The sequence below is a fragment of the Lycium barbarum genome, chromosome 5, assembly GCF_019175385.1.
Source record: "Lycium barbarum isolate Lr01 chromosome 5, ASM1917538v2, whole genome shotgun sequence".
Classification (NCBI taxonomy): domain Eukaryota; kingdom Viridiplantae; phylum Streptophyta; class Magnoliopsida; order Solanales; family Solanaceae; genus Lycium; species Lycium barbarum.
Genome location: NC_083341.1, coordinates 129,576,537 through 129,583,601, shown reverse-complemented (window position 1 = coordinate 129,583,601; position 7,065 = coordinate 129,576,537). Strand labels below are relative to the sequence as shown.

The following is a 7,065-nucleotide window of genomic DNA, read 5'->3' as shown; positions in this document are numbered from 1 at the left end:
ATCTCATTTCATATAAAATAGACAACAAATGTTCTTAATAAGATCAAAAAAGGACTCTGAGTTCAAATCCGATATTTTGCATACATATAACATATCTGACTAAGTTATGTAGGAGTATTGAAGTCCATTATTGATAAAAATGACAACTGCATACTAAATGATTACTCCCTGTTAGATTAACCTTGTTTCACTCACTATTGTTACTTAAAAAAAAAAACAATCACATGAATCAGTTAAGTATACCTCTTCATACAAATACTTGTTTAAATCTGGATAAACTGTTGACATTCTAATGTTCCTATGGAAATCCATACCTGCTCTGCCTCTAGTGACCATGCCAAGGTAAAGAAATGCCAAATATGTGGGTTTGCGTGTTTAGAAGGATTAAATCCCTGTCTGATGTTGATTTTTCTATACCCATGTTGTTCGTTTACCAAACTGGTCCTCTCTGTGGTCTGCTGGTCTAAGCCAACCATTAAAACATTGTGTTTTATAATGTGAGGCACATCTTAAGGAATTCTACGTGTGTCTTAAGGGTGTGTCATTGACTGATTGGTGTTGAAACATTAGTGGCATGTCAAGAATGTTATTTAGTTTTGTCCAGTTTACACGTATCAATTCATGTTTGCTTGTTTGGAGATTGTTGATATATTAACCAGAGGCAGTCCACTGTGTTAATTAAAAGTCATTAAGTTGCTCATAGATCGCTATACTTAGTAAAGTGTAAAAATCAGATCTGTGGAGCATGTTTGGATTTGTTGTTGCTTGATTTTTTTTGTTGTGATTCCTATATTGCAAGCATGTTCGATTGGTTATGCATATGTATGTATGAGATATACATTAATTATACACGGCATATACATAATCTGCTTTGAGTGTATATTTTACGTGTTTGATCTTATTCATTTGATTATATCCTAATTCTTTTCTTTTCGTCTTATGCATGACCATCGCATACGAGTCCGAGGGACTCGTTCTTCTTCCGCATTCGGTGTTGGGGTGAAAGCCCAACATAATCTCGCAATCTTCTCGGGTCATCCCCCATCAGTCTTGTCCGCAGCAAAAATTAGAAAACAAATCCTGGGCCAAAACCCAATAGACAGGAGCAGCCCACAGCAGGAACATATAAAATTTTCTGGGCCAAAGCCCAATAGCAGCTATGGACTGCAGCAATCCAAAACGGGCTGAGCCCATTCGATATCTTTTGCTCCTTTATTTTGTTTTGTGCACTTAACTTGTATTATTTGACTAATCCGTTACTTTGTTTTGTTTTCAACTTAGATAAATTCTAGTAAGATTAGTGGGTTAGCATTAGTATAATGGGTAGTTAATTTAAGAGAGAAACTCACCATTAGTCCCATAAGTTTCTTTTATGTTAAACTATTTATAGCATATATAATATTTATTTTTATTGGAATAATTGATTTGCAAAATAGCATGCCTACATATTTTGGGTTAAAGGAATAATTTTTATTCTTACTATCTTAGGAATTTCAGAATTTCACTAATATGCAAATATAAGCTCAAATATATTTTATAAATAAGTTTTGAGTCAATTACGCATATTTTAAGCATAGTTAATAAAAGGATAGAGAAAGCTCACATAAGCTGTTTTTTTTTATATTTTGTTTATGCTCTTAAATCGCAAAAATCAATTAATATCTTACCATTTGAGTTGTTTCAAATATTTATTAAAACACTGTACAAACCCGCGTTTTCTTCTACTTATATATTTTATGCAAATCTTATTTTAAATAGCATTATTATTTAAAGTCTTTGCAACAATTATAAGTTCATTTTAAATGGCATTTGAGATTTCCTTTTATACAAATTATTATATTTTCTAAATAGCATTTTTATTTAAAGCCTTAGCAACTTTTATAAGTTTTATTTTAAATGGCATTTAAAATCTTCTTTTATGCAAATTATTATATTTTCTCTAAATTTTATCTTGAGCAACATTCTTATATTTTTCTTAAAAACCTTAGCAACATTTTTTAGCCCCTTTTTTAAAAAAATTCAAGCATCTTATTTAGCATTAATTAATTAACCTAAGTTTGGCCGGATAACCGTAGTTAACGGATTCTAAAGGATGCCTAACCCCTTCCCTTTAGGATAATATAGAACCCTTACCTAGAATCACACTGATTAAGCAGACTATTAACGGAGGTTTAGTTAGCTTTGCCTTAGTTAATAATTAGGTGCCCTAATTCACCTTAAAATCAATTAGGTGGCGACTCCTTAAAATAAAGCAATTTAGGAATCTCCAATATGTTGTACTCCGCTTCAACCCGGTTAAAATGGGGTATAACAAGTCCTATTGGCGTTCACTGTCTTTGCTAAAATGCTTTTGATCTACCTATTTGACACTTCAACCTGTCCACTTGTCTGAAGGTGATAAGGCGTTGCCACCCTATGCTTTACACCATATTTCTCCATCAGTCCCGCGAACGCTTTATTGCAAAAGTGGGATCCACCATCGCTGATTATAGCCCTCGGAGTACCAAAACGAGTAAATATGTTCTTCTTAAGGAACCCCATAACACTCTTGGCCTCATTATTGGGTAAAGCCACCGATTCTACCCATTTTGACACATAATCCATAGCTACCAAGATGTATTTCATTCCACCAGAACTCACAAAAGGTCTCATAAAGTCGATCCCCCAGACATCAAACACTTCCACCTCCATAACAAAATTCATAGGCATCTCTTGCCTTCTGCCGATATTCCCTTGCCTTTGACATTGATCACAGGACCGCACCAAAAGATTAGCATCATGAAAAATAGTCGGCCAGTAATAGCCGCACTCAAGTACCATGGCTGCAGTCTGGTTTCCACTATGATGACCCCCAACAGGAGAGTCATGGCATGCCTTTAGAATTTCCATCACTTCACTTTCCGGAACACAACGCCGAATGATGTTATCAGCGCATGTTCGGAACAAATAAGGCTCGTCCTAGTAATACTGTCGAGCATCCCGCAAGAATTTCTTCTTTTGGTACGCTTTGATATCGTCTGGAACAATCCCGGTTACCAAATAATTGGCAATGTCAGCATACCACGGGGCCACCTCATTTGACACAGCCAACACCCTCTCATCTGGAAAAGCATCATCTATATCAAGCTCATCAGAAGGTCTCCCAGCTTCTTCAAGACGAGAGAGATGGTCAGCCACCTGGTTTTCAGTGCCCTTTCGGTCCTTCACCTCAAAATCAAACTCTTGCAGCAATAGCACCCATCTGATCAGTCGCGGCTTTGCTTCCTTCTTTGCCATGAGGTATCTCAAGGCTGCATGATCAGTGTAAACCACAACTCTGGACCCCAACAAGTAGGCCCGAAATTTCTCGAAAGCAAACACAATGGCAAGCAGCTCTTGCTCCGTCACTGTGTAATTCATCTGTGCAGCATTCAGTGTTCTGCTAGCATAATAGATCGGGTGCATAATTTTATTGTGCCTCTGCCCAAGCACAGCACCTATTGCAAAACCACTAGCATCACACATCAGTTCAAATGGTAGGGACCAGTCAGGAGCAACAATAATAGGAGTCGTGGTGAGACGCTCTTTTAACTCCTCAAACGCCTTTTGGCACTTCTCATCAAACACAAATTTGGCCTTTTTTTCAAGAAGCTTGCACAATGGATTGACCATTTTGGAGAAATCCTTGATGAAACGCCTGTAGAACCCAGCATGTCCCAAGAAACTTCGGACACCTTTGACTGAGATAGGTGGAGGAAGTTTTGAGATCACATCAATTTTTGCTTTTCAGAGATTTTGTGACCGAGGACGATTCCTTCCTTCACCATAAAATGGCACTTCTCCCAGTTTAGCACCAGATTGGTCTCCTCACACCTTTTTAGCACTTGACCCAGATGGCCAAGACAGTCTTCAAATGAATCACCCACTACAGAAAAATCATCCATGAATACCTCCAAGAAATCCTCTACCATGTCAGAGAAGATTGACATCATGCACCTTTGAAAAGTGGCTGGTGCATTACACAAACCAAACGGCATCCGGCTGAATGCAAATGTCCCATAAGGACAAGTAAAGGTGGTCTTCTCCTGATCCTCCAGAGCGATGTTGATCTGGTTGTAGCCCGAATAACCATCAAGGAAACAATAGTAGGAACGCCCTGCTAACCTGTCAAGCATCTGATCAATGAATGGCATAGGAAAATGGTCCTTGCAAGTAGTTGTATTGAGCTTGCGATAATCCATGCAAACTCTCCACCCGGTGACAGTTCTGGTCGGGATTAACTCATTCTTCGCATTCGGCACAACAGTGATGCCGCCCTTCTTAGGAACACATTGGACCGGACTTACCCATTTACTATCAACAATCGGGTAAATCACGCCTGCATCTAGCCATTTGATGATTTCTTTCTTGACGACCTCTTGCATATTCTCGTTTAGTCATCTCTGATGCTCTACACTTGGTTTGCTGCCCTCCTCTAACTGAATTTTGTGTTCACAGATCCCAGATGGGATACCTCGAATATCTGCTATGGTCCAACCAATAGCACGCCTATACTCCCTCAATACCTCCAAAAGTTGCACAATCTGCTCCTCAGTTAATAAGGCTGAAACGATCACCGGTAATGTATTGTTGGGACCAAAGAACTCATATTTCAGGTGTGATGGGAGCTGCTTAAGCTCCAACTTAGGTGGCTCAATGATCGAAGGCTTTGCTGGAGGAGTTGTTCTATTTTCCAGATCAAGACTCAGCTTCTTTGGATGGTATGTGTATGAGCCCAGCCCAAGAAGTGAATTAACTGTCTCCTCATAGCCTTCCATGTCTTCAGCATCGAAATTCATCAAAATACCAGCCAGAGCCTCACCCAAAATCTCTTCTTCCATCTTGAACTCCACTGCTTCATCAACAACATCGAATGAATCAACTACCGAAATACTCTCGTAAGCACTTGGTAACTTCATCCCTTTGCTAGCCTGAAAGGTCACTTCTTCGTTGTTGACTCGGAACTTTATTTCATTTTTCTCAGAATCCATCAGAGCCCTCCCTGTAGCGAGGAAAGGTCTCCCCAGAATGATAGGAATGTCCCGATCAACAGCACAGTCAAGAATCACGAAATCAGCGGGTAACATAAAATTACCAACCCGCACAATCACATCATCAACCACCCCGACGGGTCTTTTGATAGACCTATCAGTCATCTGCAATCTCATCGTAGTCGGCCTTGGCATCCCCAAACCTGATTGTTTATATATAGCAAAGGGCATCAAATTTATACTCGCCCTATTATCACACAAAGCACGGGAAAAATCATGGTGCCCGATAGAACAAGGAATGGTGAATGCCCCAGGATCTCCCTTTTTCTGCACAGTTGTGGTTGAAATGATGGAACTCACAGTGTGAGTCAAACTCACGGTGTCATGCTGCACCGTTTTCTTCTTGGTCAGCAAATCCTTCAAATACTTCGCAAAGCCCGGCATCTCCTTGACAGCTTCTAAGAAAGGAAAGTTTAGAGATAACTGCTTCAGCTGATCATAAAACTTCTCAAACTTAGCATCTTCCTGTTTCTTCACCAACCTCTGAGGAAAGGGAGGTTTAGATTTGAAAAGCTGTGTCAAAGGGCGGAGAGCCCCTTTTACAGCCTGCTTGCTCGTATTATCAGCTTCCTTAATCATCTCTGGAATATCAGCTACCTTCTTGTCAACCTTCTTGTCAGCAAGGATCTCATCAGCAATAATAGGTGCTTCAGACTGCACCTCATTCTCTTCATCTATCGGCTCAAGATCACTTACCTCCTCAGCAGCTCCCTGTATTGTTTTACCACTTCTAGTAGTAATGGAAAACACATTGTTTAAATCGCCTCCCCTATTTTTCGGATTTGGGATGGTGTCACTTGGAAGTCCTCCCTTTTTAGGAGGGTGCTGCTCTCTAGAAATATCCCTCATCTGCGACTCAAGCTTCTGAATAGCCACTGTATGAGAACCCACTGTTTCTGTCAACCCAGATAAAGTCCTCTCCGACTTCGATTGATTTGCCAGAATCTTCTCAAGCATTGCTTCAACTTTCGAACTACCCTGCTCTGATGATTGCCCTTTCGGTGGTATATAAGGATTGGAACTCTTGTTCCCAAAATTGTTGCTGTTGTTGTAGCTCCCTTAGTTCGCACCACCATAGTTATTGTTGTAGTTCCCAGAGTTGTTGTAAGCACCTTGACCTTGCTGAGATCTCCATTGATTCTGATTCTGATTCTGATAGCCACCTTGGTAATTCTGTCGCTGATAGCCACCTTGAGAGTTATTAACATAGTTAGCATCTTCAACCTGCATAGGTGGCCCATCAAGGAATTGACCATCTTGAGCATGGTACATCCCTTTTGGCAAAACCGCATCTTCCTCGCAAACATTTACCTTCTTGATTTGAGACTCATCAAACTTCTTAGTCAGCAAGGAAATATTTGTTGCAAGTTCTGCCAATGTTTGCTGGGTATCCTGATTCTCCTTCACTATATTCTGGAGCATAGCACTACCATATGGTACCACATCAGTATTGTTTGAGTGCCAAGCCTGATTATGAGTTGTCAGCTTGTTGAGTATTATGGTCACTCGTCGAAAGGTCTTGTTCATAAAACACCCATCAGCCGCATTGTTGGCCACTGACTGTGTCACTGGATCTAACCCTCGGTAGAACTTCTCCATCAATATATTTTCCGGAAAACCATGATTTGGGATCTTCTGCAGATAATCTTTGAACCTCTCCCAGGCTTCATATAGTTGTTCCCCCGGTCGCTGCTTGAATTCATATATCTTGTCTCGAATCTCAGCCTTCTTACTAGGGGGATACCACTTTTTAAGAAAAACAGTAACCATCTCTGCCCATGAAGTAATTGAATTTCGGGGCAGCTTCTCGAACCATGTTCTTGCCTCTCCAGCTAAGGAATACTTGAATAGCCTCAACCGAATAGCATCTTGTGGAACATTTTTCTGGACGTGATTAGCACACACATCCACAAAATTTTGCAAATGACGTTGAGGGTCATTCTCGGTAGAGTTCCCAAAGTACCCCTCAAGTTTCAGCAGCTGGTAAAGAGATGAG

General features: G+C 40.2%; 1 non-coding gene across 1 annotated transcript; it reads left to right on the top strand.

Annotated features, from left to right (window-relative positions):
- Positions 1–6,684: 6,684 nt before the first annotated feature.
- LOC132643038 (small nucleolar RNA R71) lies at positions 6,685–6,790 on the top strand. Its single transcript, XR_009583494.1, has one exon. It is a non-coding gene; the product is annotated as a small nucleolar RNA R71 (small nucleolar RNA).
- The last annotated feature ends 275 nt before the right edge of the window (positions 6,791–7,065 follow it).